Genomic DNA, 26,897 nt, shown 5'->3' with positions numbered 1-26,897 from the left:
AGAATTATTACTCTTTACTTCCAAAAACTTAAAAATCCAGGGGTTAAACCGTCCCCGTACAGCCTGCCCTAATCCTCCCGCTGCTCCAACATGATCACATAATGAAAGGCTTCCTCCTCCCTTCACTTCCACTTCCAGTGCTCACCTTCTTTCCTTCCCCCACATCTGCCTTATTCTGTGACCTACATTCAGCTGTGATGCTGTGCATGCAGATGTAAGTGCAGACACTGCTCCACTGACTGCATTTGTGTCTATGTGTGTCTATGTACGTGCTCTAAAGTCAGTCATTTTAAAGATAATGCCTTACCCACGCAAAGAACAGAATTAATATTGCATCCACTACTGCAGAAGTGTGTAGTTACTGTACTACTGCTCTGCTTGCCAGTCTTTGTGTGGAAATGTGACTTACTACCAGCAGTAAATCAACCGCCTCCTCACCACTGGCACCTAGCATGTGGAACTGAGAACACACTGCAGGCAATACAGCTCATTCCAGCCATCCAGCTGCCTGCCAATCACAGACACCAGAGCATGCAAGAGCATGACTGCATGCACGCATATAGATGCACTGCTAAGCACGGGGCCAGCTTTGAAAGCTAAAGTACAGCACACTTTTTAGCCACAGATATAACAAAACATTGGTTAAATATCAGTCTCTCCTCATATGTAAGGAGGCTAAATGGAGACGCAGAAGGCCACATAAATAAAAAACCAAAGGACAAAAAAAAAAAAAAAAAAAAAAAAGCTGGGCATTCCCAACTTGCATGGACATGTATGCAATGGAAGTCAGCATGAGTGTTATTCTCAGCCAGTATGATGGCACTGTTAATACAATGCCTAAATTATTCAAATGATAATATTATTATCACTTGGATTATTATTATTATTATTACAATTATTACTACATAGTCCGATAGTATGATTTAATTTTCCACTAAACAGAATAAACTAAATCAGATCTGAAACAGATGACAGAGAATTGATCAGCAATCATTTTAACTGCTTTATAGTTTAAGTCAAATGTGAATATTTGCTGGTTTTTCTTTCTCTTCTGTGACAGTAAACCAGATACCACGAGGCTTTGAACTGTTGTTTCAACAAAACAAGGCACAAGACAACGGACACTCGTCTTTTATAAACATAAAACGGTTGATTAGGGCAGCTTTATGTTTGTTTTCCGCATGTGTGTGTGTGTTTGTGTGTTTGTAGTTTATTAAGCCATACTTCAGTTACACTGTTTCCTGCTGTGGAAACGTTATTTCCAGTCAAATCTGTTGTAACTAACACGAAGTCAAATTAACTACAGCTTCTGTTATGTGAGAAGGAAAAGATTAACTTTTACAGTCACTGTTCAAGTGAGTATTTGGTACTAATTGTGTGTGTGTGTGTGTGTGTGTGTGTGTGTGTGTGTGTGTGTGTGTGTGTGTGTGTGTGTGTGTGTGTGTGTGTGTGTGTGTGTGTGTGTGTGTTAGGTTTCATGGCAGTCCCAACTGGTTCACCTTAAAACTGTCAAACATCGCCTTGTTAGCAACGTGTTTTTGTCCTTTTGCTTATATTTTTAAAAAGGAATGATTGCTGTTCCCCTCTATGCAATACATACACACACACACACACACACACACACACACACAGTGAGAGAGAGAGAGAGAGAGAGAAAAAACATCAAACCATGTTTTTCATTTTGTGAAATGATCAAAGAAAAACAAGCCAGATGCCTTTGATCCTGATTCTCTCTTGGTGGTAGTGGGATCTGACTCATGAGGGATGGTTTCGTGCTGCTGTAATACCAGGTCCAGCAAGGTCAGACCAGAAAGTCCTAACTCCATTAAAGACTGATCCCGCTGAGGCAGATTAGGTCTGTCCTGTCCCCTACTATCCTCCTTCACAGCACTGATTATATCAGCAGAGCAAAAACGTCTATTTTTGCAAAGGCGTGTGTAGACACTCATTAATCTTACTCTAAAGAAGCGACCACATCCAATCATGGCCAAGAGGTGCAGGGAAGTGAAGGGAGGTGGAAGGAGGTGGAAGTCTCTCACACACACACACCTGCCATGGGCCATCTGCTATAGAAAATTCACACCTGATCCGCAATGTAGAGGGGAGACAACAGGGTCTACATCCTGCGTCTGTGTGCCCACACATGCACACGATGAGCCTTTGTTCTGCAGACAGGAGTGCAGACATCCAAACCATAACACCGAGCCGACACCTGGACACACACAAACCTGGACAAGGTCACTGCACTACCAATTAGCCCCTCTCTGTCCATCAGAGCACCATGCAAAGTGTCCATGCACCTTGTAATTACCAGAGCAGAGAACGCATTTCATTTAAAACCAGCACTACTGACACAGCTCTTGAGAGAAAACAAGCCTCTGACTCATTCAGAGTGAGTAACAGACAAGGGAAAGTCATCAGCTATCAGACATGTACTGGCTCTTCAGTGTCTAAACAGGAGGCAGACTTGAAAGTTTAAAACTAACAACACAGTGCCTAAAGCACTTTACAAACTACAGCCACAAAAAAAAGGAAAAAAAAGAAATGACACAGACATTAACTGTAAAAAGGAACCTCCACTTTAAGAAGAAAGGACTTCTGATGAAAACACAGGACCGGGAAGAGTTGAATCATCCTGACCTTCTCACCACATCCTATTCTGATAAATCACACTGGGCAGCGGTTCTCGATGACAGGCTTTCACGGTGCACAGAGCCCTCTCAAATACAGCCTGCCAGCAGCAAGGTCCTGTGAAGGAAAAGTAGCTCTACACCTCACATTATGGTCCATAAATACAGCTGGGAGCGCTGACGCCCACAGTGGGCGGTCATTTGATGTGAGGAAGTAGAGAAAGTCAACTTAAGGTTCATTTCATTATCCATTCCCCTTCTTGTATGGGCTAAATGGACCTAACAATGCTTGCACCAGCAGACTGTATGACTAGTCACCCTCTCACACCTACAGTCAATCACACTCCATTTGTTTCTGAACTGGGAATAGATTCACCAGACTTGAAATTTCATACTTATCTGTGATTCAGAAAGAAGAAACTAAGATAGAAATGAGGCTTGAGAGGATTCTCTTTATTCCAACAGCATTTCTCTGGTCCACATAGAGTGAGAGCAGATCTGACAGGTTAGCACATATGCTAATGCTCAAAAAAAAAAAAAAAAAAAAAGATGCTGACAGGATTCATTCATATCAGTATTTCACACGCTGGCTGTTGTATATGTAGGGGAAAAAACCCACAGTGTTTGACTGCCCAAAGAACAAGCCCCCCCTAATCTACAGCTCTATAGCCATTTTCACACAGCTTAACCTCTCTATAATCTGTCTGAACTCTGGACACTTACTTCTAAACACGGACTGAGATTAGCAGCCTATCAGAGACTTATAGGACAACTATGAAAGCAATGCCACAATAAGCTGCTCAAACATCCCATGTCCCTTTTTAAGAAGATACAACAGAAGGAGCACAGCACCATACATCAACAGACACACACACCAATGAGTGCCTACACAACGTCTCCTCTCACGAAGTTTACAACCTTATGAAGACAGCTAATTACCCTGGACGTTCATGTGTTTCTCATGAAGAGCTCCGTGCTCTGAACACACACACACACACACTCAGCCAGGAGTGAGCAGCACAGCTGGTCTTGATGACTCCAGCGCTCCTGCGTTTGAAGGCTGAGCTCAGATAACTGCTGCTCTGGTCAGTTAGTGTGCATCTGAAATTACACCTCCACCTTCCCAGAGTGCCCTGCCCATGCAGTCCCTCCACTCCTCTGTACTGTATCTCAGCATATACAGTCTGGAACAGATAAATATGAAATTCTACCTCTAGCTTCGGACAGCGGTAAAATTATATGAGAATTTTAGGATTAACTAAAAAGAAGAAGTATCGACCCAGAAGTTCAGCCTTACCATCTCACAAGCAGATACGAGATGCTGAGCGCTGAGTTTTGAGTATAGGAAAGGGGTAGTTTATGGTCATGAACCTCCCCTCGGCTTTACAGAGCTTTGTGGCGAGGCTCATTGTTTCGCCATGTGGTTTAAAACTTTTGGTAAACGTTGGGTTTTACTTTCACTACTCTCATAGCATTGTCTCGGCTGGTTTCGGTGAAAAAGCTGTAGATTACCTGCTCAGCACCAAACAGCAGAGTCACAGAGACGAGCTGGTGAACACAGTGTTCAGCGTTAACAGTTAAAGAGCTAGATATTTCCCTCAGGGCGTGGTGGAGACTGAAAACAGAGCTAAAAGAGAGTGAACTCATTCGTCAGGTGATGACAAACACGACTTCAAATGAATGTCGTTTCTCCATAACTGCTAGATGTGTAAACAAAGCAGCTGTTTCCTAAATCAACCTAAAGGTGCTGATATATCAATTTTGTCCCCCCCAGGTGGACAAAAAAAAACTTAATATTAAACATGATTAACCCCCTGTTTTTCTATCAATATTAACTGATCAATATTAATTAAAAGAAAAAAGATATTTCAAACCTCTAATTCTAAGACGGACAGTTTCTAATCTCATTCTTACAATATCATCTCATGGTGAAATCAGTCTGACTGTTCTGAGCTAATGGTGCAATATTAAAGAAAGATGGTTTACTGCGCTGCTAATGAACAGTTCGACCAATGCTTCTGTCTTTCAGAGACAGGAAGTCTTTGTCCCTTTATGGTGCATAGAAATGCATCCTTCAGGAGTAACTCCCTCCTTTTCTGTCCTGGAATCTATTTTCCATTTCCCCCGCCAATGCTTTAAGATCAGGTCCAGGTCCAGGTTTATTGTCATTTCCACACATGTGCATGACATACACGCAGCAAAACCAAACGACGCTCCTGATGGACCCTAATACAACATAGAAGGAGTCATCTCCTAAATACTAAATACACACTGTCACGATGATTTGTGATACTTCACAAAGTAACTGCATATTTCATCTTTTTTGCTTTGTTTAGTATCAGTTTGATCTGAACACAGGAATTTAATTAATTAATTATATAATTACTGGGATTTATGTTGAACTCCATCCCTCTGATTGTCCCTTCCCGACACTCTCTTCCACATAAATCGCTTCCCCTCTCAAGGTTTCCTCCGGTCCGACGGCAGTGAGAGCCCAGTTCTTGAGTTTACCTCAATCATGGGGTCCTCAGTGACAGCAATCGTGTATTTCATCAGTCAGTATTTTTAGAAGAGCAGCATTTTCTCACTGCTATTCTGTGCCTTAAAAAGAGAGACTCAACCTCCAAAGATCCCTTTCAACCCACTGACTAACATGTTTGTTTGCACAGGAAGAAGTGAGCAACAAAGTGTGAACGAAATATTCTCACATCCCCCTCACAGAACTGACCATTGCTTTGTCTTGTTGTTGCACTTGCGCGTCCACATGCACTGCTGGGCACATCAATTCTACAATAATAAAATGGGATAAACAAAATGCAAATTAAACATGAACATACAGAATCAGCACATTGAGCTTCATGCTGAAAAACAAGGCTCTCTTAGACTTCTTGTTGATATGTCCCTTGTGGGCCACACTATTTTCTTTGAGATTGTGTTTTATTTCTGTGCATGGCAAAGTTTGGGAATATATATAGCATATATTGTTCTGTGTTCACGTGGATTTGCCTGACGAAAACCTTGTAGGTCAAAGTGTTGCTTCAAATAAAATTTCAAAAGCTTGAAATTTTGAGATTGCAGACAGTCTCTCTTTTTCCTTTCATTTTCAGAGAAATTCTTAGAGAAACCTTTGGATCTTGACCCTTGGGAAAGCACTGAAGACAAGCCGACCTGCCCAGTAAAACATTGGTAACCCTCTAGTGAAGCATTTCAAATGATTTTGGGTAATATTGACCAGTTTGGTGGATAAAATACAGGTAAATAGGGTCCGTGTGGAAAATGGCTCCAGGTCTGCTGCCATGGTAGAATAAAAGTGGAATATTGTTAATGTGCACAGAGAAAGCAGCTCCTCTACACACCTGTGTTGTGTCTGCACACGAGAGGGTGCACCATTTGAGACAATAAATATCCAGCCGCAGAGACAAAGAGGTGCCAGCCTGTGTGTGTCGGTAATTAGGTAGTGATGTACAAAACCAATGATGAAGATGTTCTGTGAGAGGCACAGCCTTTTCACATACTGTTGGTGTGTATGTACGTTTATCAGGGAACCATTAGCACATTCATAACGCATCATTAAAGCGAGTGGCAACACCTATAGTTCACTTACTGTGAAAGAAAATGTCCCGACAAGGAAGAGATAAATAATTCATGTTTAGTTATGATGTGCATCTTTTCATCTAAACTCCAGCGGTGAAAAACATCGTCCACTCAATTCAACTTTCGTCCTTAAGCCAACCTCTCAAAAGCTTTGAAAACCAGGAAGCGCATAATTATTCAGCAGCTGCACACACAAACAAAATGACACTTTTTGATGCAATGTCACGTTAACCTAGAGAGATGCTTTCTGTTTTCTTCCCCATGCTGTTTATGCTGCACAGGCAAGACAAAACAAAGAGAGGGCCTGTCTTTGATTAAAGTGGACTACAGAGACGTGTGAATGCATGGGTGTGTATTCTTATTGTCATGAGTTTCAGCCCACTCTCGACCTCCACCACTTTTCTTGAAGGTGATGCAATCATGTTTTTCGGTGACATTGAGAGAAATCCCAGCAGCTCAGAGTGATAGACTTCCACTTCCCTTTTGCTGTTATCAGACAACTTGCAGCACTTCAAAAAAAAAAAAAAAAAAAAAAAAAAAATCACACACCAAACCCACCCCCCACCAACACCCTCAACACACACACACACACACACACACACTTAAATGCCCTTCACGCTCATGTGTTTTCCTCTGCTTTTAAATGCCTTCACTCTTCTCGATCGTTTGATGTCAAGGTGATTAGGAACGTAACACCTTTGCGTCTAATTTAAAGCCACTGGTCAGCGAGCTGAGATGTAGCCTATCTGGTTGTTACTTATTGAACTGCTGAAAACAAAAGCCTGCTACAGCTGCTGTGAAGCAGTGAGGTTGTGGGTATGTTAATTGTGGCGGTGCAAAAATAAATACATTTCAATGAGCAGTCTCAACATTACAATACTGCTGCCATGACTACAGAGCGACATTTGACCTCTTCATGCCATCCAAACATTATGGTGCCATCATATTATCAACATTGCTTTCAGATGTCTTTGCCTGGAGCTCTCTTCTTAGCCTGGATTTCCTGTTTTGTTTTTGGGCTACACCATGTGCATGAAGCTGTTTAACAATGACTGAGGCTCAAGGGAATAATAAACCTCTGGATCTTCTTCTCAACTTGTAGAGAAATGTGCAGGCCTGGCTTTTCACTGTGTGAGCTGTGAATGAACTCTTCAGTGTGGGGAAACCTGATTTTTTTTTTTTTTTTTAAATACAACTCAATGGCACCCTACAGTAGAGCGTCTTCAGGCCGTGAACTAATGTACCAATGTATTTTGTGTGCAAACGTTTAGGGGCTGCGCGTCGTCTCAATGGGCTGCCGTGAAATGAGCTCGATCCGGTAAAGTAACGAAGACAAAAGACTTTCTGCTACATTTGCATAATTTCTTTCTGTTTTAATCCAGAAATAATAATAATAATAAAAAAAAAAACTCAAAACACTGAATCGTTTCAAGCAAACATCGTGCATGCACATCCTCCCCTTGTGCTGTACGGCACAAAGCGCTGTGGAGCAGCAAATGCAGATCTGTATGGAAATCCTGCGGAAAGCGAACAAAGCCTTACCTAAAAACTGTGTCGGTCCTCAGTGGATGCTGCTGCTCCTGCTGCTGCCTCTGCTGCTGCTGCTGCTGCTGCTGCCCATCGGTCCATTTTGGTCCTGTTCGCCTTGTTGCACAGCGAGCACGCAGCTCCGTCCGGCTCCGCTCACTGCGAGGACATCCACTACTACGCTGAGCCGAGCACCAGGGCTGTGTAGTCTGTCACATTGTTGCTGGCCTTTTTCTCGCATCCACATCAGAAAGCGAGGGGCGGAGTCAGCCAGGGCTTTTTTTTTTTTTTTTTTTTTTTTCCCAGTGAGGCACCGAGGTGGCTTGTTGGCCTGGAGGGAAGGATCGAGGTAAGGGAGGAAGGATATGAGGGAGGAAAGGTATGGATATTGAATTTGATACCTTCCAGACAGGAGTAGGTATGTCAGTAGGTATCTAGCATAAGGAAGGAAGGAAGGAAGGAAGGAAACCTGAAGAATTTCCAACATGTCTGTCTGGGTCAGACTGGGGAAGAGATGTTTTCTTTCTTTCTAAAAGTTAGATGAGAAGGTAGCACTCCCATCACCCCTCAGTAAAAATAAGGCTAAAGCTAGTCGCTGGTTAGCTGAGTATAGCCTAGCTTTGCTTTCTGAATTTATAATCTGCTTGCAGCCAAAAAAACAGTCCTTCTCACAAACTCCCATAAACAATTTGGTTTTTATACAAATTAAACAAACAACATATTACATATTGATTAATAAGCTGCAGAGGTTCTGGCAGGATGATTTTATTACCTTTGGAGGTAGCCAGGCTAACGGTTTAATGGTGGAGCTACTTAGTAAGTTTTGCTATTGCTACATAGCCAGCGTTAGCATGAACGGCTGTTTACTTAACAGTCTAGAAAAACATTGCGAGTTCAGCATCAGCTGTTTACACACCAAGAGTTGTCTCCAGTGGTGGAAAGCTATGCCAATGTTTTCTTGTTTTGCTCCAATCACTTCAACCTCTGCTGCAGTTAGCATGCTGACCAGATAGCCAGCCAGACCATCTGGGCACCAGGTCTAGAGGCTTATTAAGATCAAGAATAAACAGAGAAACTCAACTTTGAAGTACTAGAAGCCTTTAAAATGGAAATTTGAACATCAACAATTCCACAAGTGAGCAAACATGATATTGAAGATCATATGATATGATCAGTTCAGTTACTCAGAAATATCTACTTAATGAATCTTGAGGTGCAATTTTTTTTGGGCGGGGTTATAAATTACATGTAGTTTTCTGCACATAAATCTCATATGAATTTCTGTGCCTCCCAAAAACATAACAAATCACTCTTGTGATGTCTGTTCTAAGGTTTGCGTAGGTTCAGGCACAAAAATGTTTGTTAGTTTGAGGCAAAGATTGTGGTTTGGGTTAAAATGATTACTGTACTTTGTTATGATTAGGGGACCCTCGTCGTCATGATTACAATAATGGCCACTTGGTTAAGTATAACAAAGGTGGTTATGTTATAAAGTAACTAGGGCCTACATTCCTTTGCACTAGCAAAAAATCTTATGTTATCTTGAACTTGTCTTATCCGACCTCCGGCCTTATATGTGAACATCAGAAAATTACTTTTCACTTGAATGTAAACATAAGTTGTTCTGAGGACAATTTCATTTGAAAGTGACATTAGGTTGCTTGTTGTTGTTGTTTTTTGCTTACATTTGTGTAAATGCAAAACATGGTGCAAATACATTGGTGCCCTTGAATCACAGAGTAGTGAACCATCACTGTTTGATTAGACACTTTAACAGAACAGAAAAGTATGAATGTTTGTCTGTACAATATATGAATGTATTTGAGTGTGTGTGTGGGTGTGCTTGTGTGTGTGTATGTGTGAGAGAGAGATAAATTGCTGTTATTGTGCAGTGCTGGGATCAGCCAGTGTAATGCAGGTTGTGCGTTTGTGTGCTCCTCTCTTAATTGCCTCATCAGTAAATGTCACATGTTCAAATAGCTCCACCATCTAGATTTATTTATTCATTTGTGCTCCATCAGATGCAGGCGCTGCTGCTGCATGCTGCAATTACTGCTGCACAGCCAAATATGCCAATGAATAATAAATCACAACACAAAGAGAGCTAACCAGGTGTCTGTGATCCATAGGACCAACTGGAGAGAAAACTTGCAGTGGATGGTGTTTGTAGTGGAAACATCTTCTTTACCCCCTGAAACTTGTTCAGATATTAATGTTCAGATGGCCTCTCAGAGAACAGAGGAGGGACACTTATATTGGTGTAAAACGCTTAATATTTCCCACAAACAACCACAAGACACACACACACACACACACAGCAACAACACAGATCTGCATTTTTGCATAGAGATCAGGGAGTTTGCAAAGATAGTCAAAATGCTGCCTCGGAATAATGCATCCAGAGGCATTGGCTTCATTGCACACATGCTGTTCTCTTCAAAGTGGAGCTCAGTGACGGGGTGTTTGGAGGCAGATGACTCACACAAATTCATTGGTGTGCTCCGAGACTGTGACTGAAAAATGGAGAGTGTGAGTGGGCTGTGGAAAGTGTGTTTCTGGCCCAGAGCAATATCTTAAGACCCCTGTACTGATAGGTCTCTTACAGTCGTCAGCAGGCCCCCAGCAGGTCAGCAGCCCTTTGTTGAACACCAGACTCAGGTGCTTATCATCAGCGTCCAGGTGCATGTCAGTCAGCAACACTTCATTATGCTGAAGCCTTTGTAGTGGACGTCCGAAAAAGGAATTTCCCTGTGAGGGAGCGAGGTGTGCAACCAGGTGTGAGAAAATGTGTGTCATGTGCATGACAGAAGAAGCATACATTTGTGGTTTACATGTGTGCATGAAAGTGCCTGCAGTTTTTAGCACAGCTGCAAAGTCAGCATCCTAGCTAATGGCTATTATTGCACAGTGCCAGAAAAAAAGTAAGCTCAGACTGTTATTTTGTTTTAACACAACCCTGTTTAAATGCTTTCCTTAAAAAAAAAACAACTTGCATGGAGGTTAGATTTATGATTTACTGTTAGTCGTTGCAAACAATATGTTTTATTTTTACAAGAAAACAAGCAGGAAAGAGCTGCTATTGTTACTAGCATTTTAGCAGCTTTCACACAGTGGATGTGCCACACCCATACGGGGCTTTTTCTAACATAATAACAGCACAAAATAATACTGTAAGCTAATGATATATTTAGGCTTGGCTAGGCTATGCTAGTTAAGCTGGCTAGGTGGGCATGGTAACATTTGTAGCATACATTCCTTTCACTTTTGCGTGTGTTTTTGTTTTTTGAAAGGTTAAAAAGCCACGTTCCTCCAAACTATTTGTGTAGAGTATTGCTGAGAGAATTTGGCAAAACTGAAAGCTTGACAGGCCTATTGTGCCTAGATACAGTTGCTAAGTTGAATTGGACAACTGCTATTAGAGGGAGAGCAATTGATCAGTTGACTGTGAGGTTTTCTTTTATCTCTCCATGGTCTTACTTCATGTGAAGATGCAGCAATTCTCAGCTTTTTGTTGTTGTGCACACAAAGCCGAGCTCTCCCATCTATGAGGATATAGGCCTTCACTCTGTTTTTTTTTGGTTTTTTTTCCAAGCTATGATGCTGTGAAAAACGTGGGTGACTGACTTCTGCTGTTTCCTGTGCACATGTACTGTAGGCTTTTTGTCTGTGCCTAAACATCAAAACACCACCACCAGCACCACCCTCATCATCGCTACCTGCATAATCATTATTGAAACTCACAACTGTGTGATTGAGATGAATCACAGAACAGTCAAAGCTTTCTGCTACAGCTAAAATCGTGTCTGAACATCTGGCCATTTCTCTGATCTACCCCACTTTGTTGTTCCTCTCAACTAATTGTGGCCATTAAGAACTCGCAAGAGCGTGACGGTTTCCATGGCGATACATTGGATGTGCTCGGGTGTTTCAAGCCTTCAATATCCTGGTCATTTCATGCCATCTGTTTTTCCCGACCGCAATATCTCAACTGATTTAGGAATTATGCGAATCAACATATCATAAAAGTCTTGCTGACTTAATGGGCTCATTCACGTCAACAAAATGCTGCTGGTGGTGTTTGATGAGGGGTTGACAGATTGAATAACAAGACTTCAGAGAGCATTTCATCAGGTTTATATTGTATCCTCACACATGGCATAGTGATAAGTAAACAGCCAATGATATAGTGAAATCACAGCAAACGGGTAACTTTGCCCCAAACAGACTGTGAAGAGAGACAATTAAATCTGGTGGCAAAAGGCCAGTTGTTGGGTCTGATGCACTCGTGTGCATGTATAGGAAAACGAAGCCAAATGATCTGCTGGTAATGACGGTGATCTGGAAATATGGTTACAATGGAGTTAATTAACAAGGTCAATGTAGGCAAAGGAATATTTACTAATTATAGTTGACTAAATATGCATAGCTATGGTTAACTTAGGAAGATATAACAGTGGTATATATCATTGGCAAACAAGTATATAATTAGCAGGGAAGCTGAGGCCAAACTCACATTTAGACACAGTTAAGCAACAGAACCCATAAGCATCTCTGGACCTCTACTGCTGTTTGTGGAGCAAACAGATCTCTTCCTCTATTGTCACGCCTCCCAACACAGGGATTTGGTCATGACCCAACTTTGGACAATGTGCTGGTAGAGCTACAAAAAGTCAGGAGACCCCCAGTCATTTGTAGTCATCCTCTGGACTCTGTGGATATCTGCATAAAATTCTGTGGCAATCCATGCAACATTAATCAAGATAGTTCAGGCTCACTCAGGAAAGTGGATCGACCAGTCAACCAACACTGTCATGCCCCTATCACGGATCAAAAAGAAAAACATGTTTTGCTTGTCCAAAACAGGTGCCAATCCCAGCTGGCATTGGGCAAGGGCGCGGTACACCCTGGACAGGTCGCCAGTTTATCACAGGGCTGACATAGAGAGATGGATTCATACCTATGAGCAATTTAGAGTCACCAATCAACCTAGCGTGCATGTCTTTGGACTGTGGGAGGGAACCCACGCAAACACGGGGATAACATGCAAACTCCACACAGAAAGGGCCCGGGCCTGGGATACTAACACAGAACCTTCTTGCTGTGAGACAACAGCGCTAACCACTGCACCACCATGCCCTGTGTGAGTGTAATGGAGAAGGAAATTAGGACACCAAGAGACGGCTATCCATGTATGTGGAAACACCTGATGTTTGTTCTTATGTGACGCACATTTGTCCAAATAAAACACTCGCCCTGTCTTTTGGATTCTGACCTAAATGGTCATTGTATCACTTTAAAGCGTACTTCCCCGCTAAATGAATGTGTCATTTATAGTCTGGTGTCAAAGATATGACACCAGATGGTAATTTCCTGCTGACAACATGCTCCAACAGATCTTGTGATCATGATATCAAAGAATTCTGAACAGAGGCATTGGGGCAAAGTTGGTGTGACTAAAATGGTGTATGACTTAAGAGGTGGTCTTATGAATGATACATAACTCGGATATGGAATTATTTATCCAGCTAAGTATTTCTTCTGAGAACTTGTAAAATAATAAAGCAAAAACCCATCTTGTTGGGCAGACACTAGGGGCAATAAGTATGAGCAGTTTTTTTTATTTTTATTGCTAATTCTCATATTTCTCAGTGGACATGTGCTACACCTGTCACACCGGTTATTCATAATCAGTAATCTACCCACCATAAAAGCACCATTATAATGGGATGGAGTTTCCCTGCAGAGCTTTTTATAACCCCTTTATCTTTTTTAACATTTTTGTGAGTCATGGCAGGATAAGCGTTTCATTATAAGATAATAATCAACTCTGTATAACTTTGTTTTATGATCTCCTCCCAAAACTACCACATATAACAAATAGAAACACAAAGACACACAAGAGAAAGCAAAAACTGCACTACAGGTGGACTGTAGTTACTGTATCGAAGAATGTCATAGCAGAAGGAGACAACAGTCAAATGAGTCCACGGGAACCACTTAAACCTCCCCAAACCCCACAAAGATTCCAGGAGACATAAAAAATATTGAAAGTCTAGCTTTGAGCTCCAGGCTCCACGAGGAGCCCGACACAAGCACAAGATGACAGATACCACACTGAATTAATCCAAACAAAGAATAAATTATTTACTATGGATGAGCATACAAACCTTAAAACACACAATGGCTTAACTTCCAATATGATACATGTACGGCCATTTAATCTGCCCCTGCTGATTTAATATGTTTGTTGACAGCTCTCCTTTCCTGCCTTGTGCTCAGAATAGTGCCAGAACCACACGGCTTACTAGAACAAGACACCACAGCATGATAAGGGATAAAAATGCTCAAGACAAACCTAAAATGTCACCACCAAGACACATTACTGCGATAATGCCACTGCCACTTGTCAAAGAGACAGGAATAGACAAAGAGAAAAGAATAATTTAGTCCAAAGGTAAGGTAGGCTTGTGGCTGTGTGCTGCTCTTCTCTGCCTTTCACTTGTTTCATTCCCACATATACTATGTTCCACCTAAATATTACATGTGCATTAGGAGGCCAAGTGGATGATGGATGTGTTGCAGTAGCAGCTACACCTGCTCTTTGCCTCGTTTCTTCATAATGCTGGATGAATTCAATGACTCAAGAGTGGAAAATGTAGGAAAAACCTGTCATCATTTCACAACCAGACTGTTGACACCTCCACATGACCTCTACATGTAACAAAGATGACCCAGGTCTCTGCAATAAGCACCATTATCCCGCATTTAGACCCTCTGCTCCAGATCTCCTGATAGTAACCAGCATTGTGACATTAAAAAAACACTTTTTTTCAATGCAGCCTGTGAACAGGACAGCTGGCCCAGTCATGTTTTGTAAACCAGCCTGCTGCAGTGGCCAGTCTGCCACATGAAACAATTCGATCAGTCACTTAGCATTCATTACCATTCATTACCCTTGATCAGATCACCTATTACTGGAGCAGATTTTTTTTTTTACAGCTTACCTGGCTGTGACGAACTAAACAACTTTTGCCCCCATAATGGACAATAAATGCTGGAAAATAATTTGGATGTAAATGTAGATCTACCATGCTTCCAACATGGACAACTGTTTAACAACTATGTAACATCCTTGCACAAGAAAGACCAATTTAGACATTTGATGTGGCTTTCTTAAAAATCATTAGTTTTATCTTTTAAAAAAATCCATCCATCCTGTTCTTGTGAATATGATATCTCAGTAACACCTTAAGGGAATTTCTCAAGTTTTGACACAAGGATGAACTAATCAGATTTTGCTGGTCAAGGGTAAAAGGTCAAGGTCATTTTTGGTCATAAGTGTAGAACTCAAATACTAATTATAGTAAAACGTTATGTTTCATTAAATTTCTTCAAAGTCTTCACCACATATATTATATGAGTCTAGTCAGACACGAATCTAAATTTGAATTTGGTTAGTGGAGGCATACAACCACAAGGCAGTAATTCTAGTGTTTGAATCAGGGCCTTTTGAGAAAGATTTGAGAATCTCTGCATGTCAATTTTAACATTTTCAATTATATTGGCATTACAGTGGATCCACAGAGTGTTTGGACTATGCCAATTGCTGTCACTTGCAGCTATATTCATTTGTGCTGCTGTTTTTCACAGCAGCGTTGGACCCCATGAGGGTTCCCTGAGATTTCTTCACACTGTACCTGTCACTTCCAGGGAGATGGCAGCCCCACTCCCACAGCCTCACCATACGGCACTGGCAGACGCCATCAGCTCACCTTTTGTCATTTTTAGTATCCTCTCTCTTTCTGTGAGTGTCTCCCAGGATTCAGCCTTGTTTTTCATCAGTCACAGGCTTCACACTTTTGGAAAAAGCAATTAGTTTCCTTTCTACATGTCTGACAGTGTGAGGTCACAATAATCACCATACTGATAAGATTTGATGTCACATTTCTGCAGGTCCTTAGAAACTCTACTGTCATCCAAAGACAAGCTTCACCAATCTGTCTGTTTCCCTCTTCATGTTCCAGCGACTTAGCAAGATGGCTTCATCTTTCTGATTTGGACTTTGTCTTTGTCTTTCTTTTCCTCCTTTCTCCATCTCTCTCTTTCATTTTCTGGTTCTGCTTATAATGTGCCAGTTCTCTGACTGATGTAAGTTGGATGTAATACCATTAACATGTTGTTGATAAGATAAGCCATCTTGAGCTCTTTGAAACTCTTGTCTAAACCTCTCTAAACCTATAATATCGTTTCCAGAGAGACGGTGGAAGAAGTGTCATGTGGCATAGTATTACTTTCCTAAAAAAAAAAAAAACAAACTCTAACATAGATGCTTTGCACTGGACCTCACTTCAGCTTGTTTTCTGTTTGTGTATATTTTGGGGTACCGTAGCCAGATACTGTGTCACACTCTCTCCCAGTCTCATTTTGTCAAACTGGAAAAGACAAGGATGAGGGTGGTCGCTTTAAAAGCAACACTTCCCCAGGCAGGCACGGCTCTGTCTGGTCCTCCATTATATCGCTGCACCCGCCTTGCGCTAGTTTGGAACTAGGTTGTTTCCATGGCGACCAAGTATTTGATGGACAGGTCTGTGTATGATGGCTGGTCCGCTGTGAGAGCTTCCACCCTCTGCTGTCTTTCAAACAGGATGCTAAGGATTTAGCATGTCTGCATATCTACATATTAATATAGTCACTAAATACATTCAGTGCATACACCTCACTTTTAGTGGCTGCACTGTGATGCTTTCACTGTCAACCAACTGTAGAAATTAAACAGTTGCATTCACACCCCACACCCAGCATGTCTACTTTTAGGTACAAACGCCTACATCATATTTTTTGGACAGCCAATCCTACAAACCCACACTACCGCACATACACACAGAAAAGAATTTAGGTCTCTGACGTATGAAATTTGCCTTAAGTATGAAATTTTGCCTCATCATATGAGACAGAAAAGGCACAAACATAAAGCTTGCAGATTCAAACATGGCAACCTGTTATGTACTGCTCTACGCACCATGCTTGTGCATACATTGTTATTCATGTACCATGTGATGGTATGACTAATTGAGACTAGCTCTCCTCAGTGGTGAAATGTAGCTAAGTACTGTACATTTACTTCAGTACACATTTATTATTTATCTTTTAATTTTTAAATATTATTTTGCTTGTTTTTGCCTTTGTTTTTGTCTTTATTGTCTTTTAAATGCAATTTTAACTAGTGCACTACACATTAGTCTATCAGTAATAATATATTATATTATATTATTATATTATATTGTATACTTACACAGGACATTTTTCTGCATAACTTTAAGTACATTTTTCTAATGATATGCTTACTTACAATCTTCTTAGCTTTACTCATGTGATACTTCAGTGCAGTACTATTAGTTGTAATGGAGTATTTTGATATTGTAATATTGCCAGTTATACTTAAGTAAGTAATCTGAATACTTCATCCAATGCTTCTACTACTACTAGACTGTTGTGTGTTATCAGACTGAGTAGAAATGAAATATCAATCTTCCTGATCAACATGGAAAAACTCAAAGATTTTAGAGACTTCCCTCAGACGGTGCTCTGAGCAATTTCCTATTCCTTCATATAATAGATAATTCAGATTTTTATTTTATGCTGAAAAGCGATGTGAAATAACCACAAATCTCTCTCACCTCCTCAATCCCCTTAAAATCACTCAGTTCCAGCCTTTTTTTTCCACTTATTTTCAAAAAGGATGTATCAAAGTGTTTGGCAGTGAGAGACAGCAAAGCCCTCTTTAAAGGATTACTGTGCGAGTAGGATGAGATTTTTCACTTCTTTTCCCTATATCTTCCCTCTCTGGCTGCGCAGTGCATGGAACCCATATTGCGATTATCACTCATTGTGTACTCAGATTGTAAAGAATAGCAAATAACAATTCCCCCTACAACAACAGCATCATCAAAAGAAACTGGAGCGACTGTAATTATCCAGCACTAGTGTGAATGTATGTCTGACAGTGTGATTCCACTCCTGTTGGTCTCTCAGCACGCCTGCGACTCAACACCTGCAGGTCAGAGACACCATATGCCTCAGTTAGCAATTCACAAGGAGAGCGGGACCCCCACACCCACACCGAAGAGAAGAGCCTAGTTTTTTATGCACCATGATCATACTTCACTGAAACACCTCCAGCACACACTTGCTAAAGCCAAATTAAACATTAAAGATACCATGTATGTCACTTCTTCAGCACACACTTCTCCTCTCCAGAGGTCAAAGTGTGTTTGTATTTAGCACCCAAGAAAAAATATTTTTTCTCCATAATGCACACCCTCTCACAGGCTTGAATTCATTATGATACAGGTAGCCTACGCAGAATAATGTGGCTGTGTGTTTTGGGCAATGAGGATTTGCATGACAAAACTAATATGGTGAAATGCTATTAAGATGAAGTGGAGGACTGAAATTGCCTTGGCCTCCTGCATAATTTCACAGTATGAGTTCATCTTGTTATACTGAAGTATGAAAAACACAACAGGTAAAACATAAGACATATGCGACGTGATTGGTTGTCAGTATTGAAACAAATACATAATTTATTCCCAGTGTGGCTAACTGTTCCTAGAAAGAGCACAACTGTATCAACATATACAAAAAACACAGCTGACATGGTGTGTGCCACCGCATTGACCACCGAAGCCGCTACTGTTGTTTCATGAGTGCGTGGTTTTGAACAGCACTGTGTAATTTCACTTCAGCTCTGTACAGGCTTTAAACGCTTGTTTCCTTTTTCCCCAAACTGGCCCGACTCCTCGTCAGATATAATGAGGGAACATGGAAGCCAAACTAGAGGTTTGAAATGGTAATTAGTAAGAGTCCCTGCTACTGAAAGAGACAGAAGGACTGGTTTAGCACAGGAGAATTAGAGATTGGAAGACAGTAATGGGACATATTTAGATGGCAGTCATATATTTAGCTGCGGTGCCCAGGAGAAGAAACAAAGTGAATTCAGATTTTAGCTCAACGTCCATAGCATGTATTTATACCAGAGGGCAATACTAGCACGGCCTAAACTATGTTCATTACTACAGAAAATTACAGCCTTGTGAGATTGTGCTGCAGAATAATTGTATGTTTTATATAGTTCAGATTGTAACAACCATATGCAATGGAGATTAAACGGAGGTTTATAGTGTCTAGTATAATGAACAATAAAGAAGAGACAAGACAACACTAAAATGCTCGACAAATCTTTAATGAACACCCTTAACAGGCACATTGTTTCACAAAAACTGTCTCTATATTATTCTTGTTCTTCGGCCATTAGCACAACAAACATCCTGATCACATGCTCAGGATCACAAGTAGGCTCTAAGACAACATGACTGTACAATTTTCACCAGCTAATTGTCTTTTCTGCTGTCCCTATATTTAGCAAAGTATGTGCGGCAGATTGCATCCCACAGTCTGTCACATTAACTCTAAATGTATGAAAAATGCATCATGCTCATATGACTGTTGAGACACCATCAGTATGCACTCTGACCTCACACACTTTGTGTTCTGTGTTGTGTAATCAGTAAGAACCCGCCCTCAAAAGCACCACATAATCCACTCTTTTAATCTGCTGATATTCTCTGCGTAAATAAGAGTCTACACTCAAGACAGAAGCTCTGTGAGGCTGTAAAAGGCTTTGAGCCAAATGCCTATGTCAACATGCTAACATGCTCAACGTGCTGATGTTAAGCAGGTATAATGCCCACAATGTTTATTATGGTAGTTTAGCATGTCATAATAATTAACACGGAATGCAAAGTACCGCTGAGGTTGATGAGAGTGTGGTTAGTTTTTCAAGTAATTCATCTTAAAGTATTGAAGGGATTCAGAATTTGACTTGATGATGCCACCTGAGGAAAGATCACCAATGTACCAATGTTTGCCATCTAGAAGATGTTGGTACATTTCATGGGTCAAGTGAAAACTTTGACCTGCTGGTGGTACCATAACAAAATTCAAGGGATCACCAAAGTCAGTAAGATTCATCATCTGGCCACCTTGATTTCTTGTAGATATTTTCATGGTAATCTATCTGATAGGTGTTGACAGATTACAGTCTTTATAAAAGTAGTGGTTAAAATCAGAGAATATGTCATTTTGAAAAGAAAGCCGCTGACACTAGGGTACGTGGCTCAAAAATCAGAAATACAATACAAAAAAACTCCCTGGGTTTCAATTTGACCTAAACATTTGTCAAAAGGTCAGCTGATGTTTCAGTTTTTCTCATGGTAATGCATATCAAGAGTAAAAAATGACTCATTGTGTTTATAAAATGCAGAACAAACTTGAATGTTTAGCTCTTACCATTGTTGTCATCAAATTTCTGTTCATCTCAAATAGTGAGTGCAAGCACATCAGACATCAGCATCATTTGTTGCAAACATATTTCTGCTTTTCAGGGAATTTCTGCAGCAGAAGAGGATTCGGCTGGGAGCACAATGAGTCATGAAATGTACAACAGGAGAAAGTCTATAGAGAGGTGTATGGCAAAAGGAAACCAGAACAGGAGGAGGCTGAGTTGGTGAAGCAGCCAGGAGCAGTAATGTATTGCAGTGAGGCAGAATAACCAACATGAGAAGGTGCATTATGAGTGAGATTATGAGCAAACACAATGGTGTCTTCATAAATGTATCTGCATGAACACGGCTGTCTGAACATGAGTAGTGAGTATGTGGGTCAGCTGATCATCTGAGTGTGTGCACAAGTAACAGAAAGCCATCAAAATACCTGAGTGCCTTAAGATAATTCATTGTATTATATCACTGAATCGTACTGAAAAGCTTAATCCTGGTTGCGTACTATGTATTTCACACTAAGATGTCAAATGTTTACAGCCTATATTTAAATTTTTGTTTTCAGATGTTTGACAAGGTCAGCATTATTCCATATGTTGTTAATGTTGTAAGGTTTAAAAGTGAAATTAATTCATATATTTGAGTTTGTTTACTAAAAAATATATGTATATGTACAATGTTGACACAGTTAATTATTTACATGTTTACTATTTACATACAGTAGCCTTTTTATAACTACTTTTATCTTTAATCTTTAAAACCGTCATAAATCTGCTAATCTACTTCAGCCCTTTTAGCTTCTGACTAGTTAATTGTCAACAAATCTTGCTATCAGCATATCTCAGGACAGGACCAAACCCAACAGCGCTTTAGTCTGTCTCTCAGTACCTATCTATAGCACCATGACAATGTATGTGGGACTGACTCAAAATAAAGTGCCCATATTCATAGAATTATACATACATGTCAGCCCAGACGACAGTGTGACTCACGGGATGGAACAATGAAACTCTATGTCACAGAGGAAAAAACTATATTAGAAAGGCAATGCATGTTAGTTGGATGTGTTTCTTGTTGCTCTTTTTGTGGAAATTGTTGATAGTAAAAAAAAAAAAAACTATAAAAAAAATATGAGCATTATCCCTTAAGGTCTTCAGGTATTTTAGCAAATAGCATTAATTTCCCTCCTGAACAGAGCTCTTTTGACCAATTTAAAAAGGATTTCTTACCCCCGCTGTTTAGCTGTGACTGCAGCTGTGTAATAGAAATAAGAAAGAGAATATGGTTCTAACTTTCAGCTAATACTGTAAATGTTCTACATCTGCTCACAATTTTTCAGTCTTATAATAAAACTTTGCAGCCTACTGACATTCCTAACCAGAATCTTGTCACCTATGTATAAAGTTACATTTTTGAACAGGAGTTTGCAAAGACCCCCTGGATTTCTCATTTTCTTTCTCAGGATTGATTTCAGGCTTTGCAGTGACACCCACTGTGCAGTGTGGAAATGTATTCCCAAAATCACAGCTACACTACAGCTGCAGCTTGCTTTTATCCATTTTTTTTTCCCCCAGCATCTCTGCAACTTCCTGCTTCAGACTGCCCAGAGGTGGCCATTAGGAGCCTGGAACGAGACCCTCTTTCTGTGCACTCATCCAAGTGTGACAGCTGGTTGGGGTGGGGGACACATGGGTCATCACAGATCCATTCAGGGCTTTCAGGCAGAGTGTTTGCCTGGCATGATGCCCCTTAAAGGTCACCACTATGTGAGATAACATTTTTACAACCATCTCATGCTTGGCTGAACTACTTTGGACACAAGAGGAAGGCAGCAATGAAGCAAGGGTTTGTTAGGGGAGTCTGCAGGGTAAAAGGATGAGTAAAATGACAACAAGTGTAATGACAGACAGAGACACTGCTATTGGTTAAATCAACTGTTGTGCCATCTTACTGTGGGGTGTTGTTCATCTCATTGCTGAACTGTTTGTGTTTGAGTTTGGACTGATTACTCAGGAGATAAATGTGGTGTTGGGTTAATATTAAGCTGAAGTAGATATTCACCTTTTAATACATCAATTTCACCACTTGAGTCAAAATATATCCATCATGAATACAAACGCAGTTTTACAGACTATAAAACAAAACAATAAATGCCATTGTGCATTCACTCAAATGCAAATGCTGATGACGATAAAAATTATTGTTTTTCTCATAAAGCTTTATTTTATACAAAGAATGTAGTTCAAAGTTCAGAACAAAGAGGAAACAAGATAAACAGGAACAAGTAAACAATTAAACCTGTACTAGTCAGTATTTTTATATTAACAAACTTAACTTTGATAAAAAATTATCAAAGTAAAATGCCAAAGGGGTTACTCAGTGGAATAATCCTGTAGAGAATTGCCACCTGATTTAGTAGTTTCCTCTCAGTTTGTGGTTTAAGTCTGAAATAAAGAAGCGGTACTGTCTTTTGATATTTTATTGTAGAGAAACATTTGCAAAAGGGGTCAGAGCATCAAAGACAAAGTGTGTGATGACTGACAAAGAGTTGTTTCATACATTGGATATTTATAGGGACAGATCCCCCTACTTGTGGGTACAAATGCAGCCATGGTTCAGACAAGGTTCAGCCAGTCTGAGCTGGTGTCACATGTGACAAAAGAAGAAAAGGAGCATAAAAGAGATATCAAACAGGATGCATCAAAACAGGATGTCACAATAATGTGGAGAAGAGTACAGGAAAACTTGAAGCAAAGGCCAGACAGGAGAGAGTGCAGCAGGTAATACAAGGTCGAATGCAAGGCATACAGAGTTCAAAAGGTCCAAAGGTTATACTGTATATAAAGTTGAGTACATTGCAAGTTTCTGCTCTATAAGCTCTATGGAGCGTTTTAGCATATTTGAGCTCATTGCTTTGCTCTACCACCCACAATCCTTTCAGCCACAGTGGGAAGTTTTCACTGGAAAATGTGCTGTCCCTGTACACTGGCTAGCCCAGCACCAAACAGGACACAGACGAAATTTTTCTGATGAACAGAGTGGGGCATCAGTAGGTAAATTGTATCCTCAAAAATGAGTGGAAATCAAAACAGCTATAAGGGGAGTGAATACTGGTCTCACTCACTGTGGTTCTGAACATCTACAGTGAAGGAAGTATGTAGTCTAATCCTCAATCACTAAAACAGGGCAGGGTAGATATACAGGCAAAATAATATTAAGTCAGTTCTGTAATATACAGTTTGATTCAGGTGAAACCAAGGTCACATAAAAGGGCACAAAGCCCTGTATGGCTAGTAATACAGATAAAAGTGAAGTGATATTCTTTGGGGTGAAAACACACACAGAACTCATAAAGCAGGTTTTGGCTCCGTTGCACAAGAGACCAGAAATCTAGGGAAGATTCTTGATTCAGACCTAAACTTTGCTTCTCGTTTCTGTAACATAACACAGACAGCCATCTGTCAGCTCAATATCAGATTTTTTTTTTCATTCCAGGTCACTAAAACCCTTATTCATACCTTTATTTAAAGCCAACTGGACTGTTGTAATTCCTTATTCAGTGACCTAACCCAAAATCAACTGAATGGCTCCAGATTGTACAAAATACTGCTGGGTTCTCACAAAAACTAGAAAGTATGATTGTATTTCCCCTGATCAGGCTTCATTGCCCCGGTTACATGTGGCCTTCGAAATTGATTTTAAACACAGGGAGGCCTTGTCCCACCCTACATTGCTTCTCTCTCCCAACACGCTGATGAACAGAGGGGAGGAGGGCCTTTGTCATCAGGGGTCCGGCAAATGCCCTACTCTGGAGAAGCCTTCCACTGGAAATTAGAAACAACCTCAGTGGTCTTCTTTAAATTTCTATGAAAGACTTACTCTCTATAGTTTTGGTAAGTTTTCCACTGGCTTTTTTATTTTTGTCATTCTAGCTTACTTATTAATTGTTTTATTTTCTATTGTGTTGTATTTTATTTTATATATGTTCATCTTCTCATTATTTTTTTATCTTCTCTCACGTCTGTAAAGCACTTTGTAAACTTGTTTTGAAAAGTGCTACATGTTAAGTTTATTATTATGCTGTATGTTCTGATACAATTTGTGGAGACCTAAGATTTGTCAATAATGTATCTATTTTGCTACTTAAAAGTATTTCTGTCCAATCTTTAGAACATTATCATTTGCTAAATGACTGATTTGAGGCCAAACTGTATAACTTGGTGTCATCTATAAAGAAGTTTATATTAGGATCTCTTTGTTTGTAACATGTGGAATGAACACAAGACCGAAACAGCTTTTGTGCACTGGACCAAAAGAAATACTGTGTTTCTGAGACATTTAACCACAACATTTAAAAAATTTCATAACAGACCCATGACAACCAGGGCTGAAACCATCACCACCAGCTTTCAGTCTCAGATCACAGATTATTTTGCTGTGTGGTTTCTGTAGTGTGGTCTGTCCAGGTGTCTGACTGGAACTTCTCGAGAATATAGTTTACTCAGAATGCTGTTACTTTGTTTAAACATAAATGGATTGCTTAGAAAGAAAATGTTTGATAATTCTATTGCTCACAACCAGGGTCGCCAGAATTGGTAGTTTTATGGCCAAATATTTTTTTAGTTTTCCAAACTGTAAAGCTGGGTGTATACTGTACAATTTGAGCCCACTTCTGACCTGATTTCTGAGCCTCATTCTTTTTAGAGTCGGATTGTATTTCAGCATCTTTGTGCATGATTTGCCGTGCGTGTAGTGTAAGGGATGATTGAAGAACGATCAACTGCTCTCAACCAGGCCATCAGACATTTGGATGAATCACATGTACACATATACAAGAGAGAAACATTGGCAGGAAATAACTGCTGAGCTGCAGCTGGCTGGTACTGTTTTCATTCTGATTTAGCTAGCTAGCTGCCTTGTTAGTTTGTTGGTCCTGAGTATGAGTGTGTGTATGTACGTGTGTAAGAGAGAGAGAGAGAAGTTGAACCTTGCAAAGCTCTAGGAGCTTTCCACATGGGCCAACAGACCTATTTCACATGTACAGTGTGAGTCAGGTCATGGCTTGACAATCAGAGTGTATAGTGTGAGCACATCATATCTTTACATCATAGACTATTTACTTGTACAGTATGAGTTGGAATTTAGCAACAACATTTGTACAGTGCATGCCCAGCATAAGGCAGGCACAGAGGGAGAGATTGTGTAAGACGAAAGGGACTGGTGCACATCGGTGTTTTAAGCAGCAGTAGGATGTCAGTTATTGTAGTTTGGCAGCTTATCAACATGATCAACAGTTGCAGCGGTAGTAGTGACTGTGAGACAAACCTCAAGGAGGTGATAAAGATTGGCTACCATAGAACCTTATAGTCCCTGATTGTCACTGTGTCATAACTCACAGATATTAGGTTCAGGGTGATTTACACTTTCCAAAAAAGGGCAATCAAACATTTCTAAATCTTTGTTGAGGTTGGGTTTCTTGGCAAAATAAAACCCAGCCTCAGATGTGTAATTGTTATGACACTATCTAAGACTTCGACAGACTGATAACAGATGGCCTCGGCTGAGGATGTCGGTGGTGTAGCAGCTTAACACCTGAAGCTGTTATAACATACAGGGGTAGGTTAAAATGAATTGCACACTTCATATGAGAGTAGGAATTCCCATGTTTCCAAAGATAACTCATTTTGGGGAAGATGTGTATAAAATGATACACTACAATATTTCCATTTGATGGGCTGATTGAGTGTGTGTGTTTAAATATTTCACTCAGTGTAAACATCATATAGCTTTAATATGGGTTGAAATTTGCTGATGCCTCCTAAAGTGTGAAATAGGGTTTTTTTTAATAACCTTAAAGCTTCTTAAGCAGACGCAAAAGGGGAGAACTGTGTGTGGATTATAAATAATACATTTATCCATTTAAACAGTATTTAGAGAAAGAAATGAGGAATCAAAGCCAGACAAGGCAGGAGGCTGGTTAGTGTTGGTTTTACCCCCCATGTACGACACTTAAGACAGCAGTAGGAAACTGTTGGACTACATATGTGGTCATTTGCAGAGGGCTGAAGTGAAGCAAACTCAAGTGTCTTCATGAAAGTAACCTTTAAAAAAAAACTGAATTAAAGTGACAGTGTTATATTTAAGTAAAAAGTAAAACTGTGCAGAACCATCTGTGACCAGCCAGGAGCAAAGATAACAGAGTCCTTGAACTTTAGAGCATCTTTTCACCGCTCAAGTTTTGGCAACATCACTCTCACTTCACAAGAGGCTCATGGTTTGTGAAGTGAGACTGCAAATGCTGTGAGGGATCTTTTTTCCTAGTAGTGTTGGCGAGATTGTAAAGTGGAAAAGCTGCACAGTTTTCTCCTGTGTGGATAAAAAACTTACAGGGCTCACAGAAAACCATAAACTGCAGATGATTTGACATTTTCTGGTTGTGATATAGCAATTTTGAACTTCAGTTGATGCGTTATCTGCTCTCACATACTGACGTCAGTCAGAAAATACCATCTCAGGGTTTGCACTGTGTAAGTGCTCCCCAGAGTTTCCTTGTGCTGATACATGCAAACAAAACACAAGACCTGGCTTCCCAGCTGCTCTTTATATCCGTGTACTTTAACCTTGATAAAACACTGGAACTCTGTGGGGATTCAAAGACAGTAGCTACTGAGAGGACTTCAGTCACATGAAAGAGCAGCTGGATGAAATGAACATTCCCTCAAGGACAGGCTGCTGCTTCTGATACTCCTACAGACACACCACAGGGAGAGGGCTGAATGAGCATTATGGTATGGTGAAAAACATGACC

At 40.3% G+C, this 26,897-nt stretch overlaps 1 protein-coding gene across 3 annotated transcripts in view; it reads right to left on the bottom strand.

Annotated features, from left to right (window-relative positions):
• Window positions 1-13,609, bottom strand: part of st6gal2a (ST6 beta-galactosamide alpha-2,6-sialyltranferase 2a) — a 46,178-nt gene extending 32,569 nt beyond the window's left edge. The window contains exons 1-2 of one of the 3 annotated variants that reach the window (XM_071477513.1): window positions 8,524-13,609; window positions 7,767-8,082 (exon numbers count right to left, since the gene is read on the bottom strand). The gene's annotated coding sequence lies outside the window, so the exon portion shown is untranslated. Of the gene's footprint in view, window positions 1-5,358; window positions 5,418-7,766; window positions 8,083-8,523 lie in introns of those variants that run through there. The other 2 variants (XM_071477521.1, XM_071477530.1) reach the window with 2 other exon arrangements.
• Window positions 13,610-26,897: the final 13,288 nt, after the last annotated feature.

This window comes from Trachinotus anak, unplaced genomic scaffold (genome assembly GCF_046630095.1).
Source record: "Trachinotus anak isolate AG129_WGS33_773 ecotype Australia unplaced genomic scaffold, CSIRO_AGI_Tana_v1 ptg000001l, whole genome shotgun sequence".
NCBI lineage: Eukaryota > Metazoa > Chordata > Actinopteri > Carangiformes > Carangidae > Trachinotus > Trachinotus anak.
Note: the sequence above shows the minus strand (reverse complement) of the source record. Positions and strands in the feature narration are given on the sequence as shown.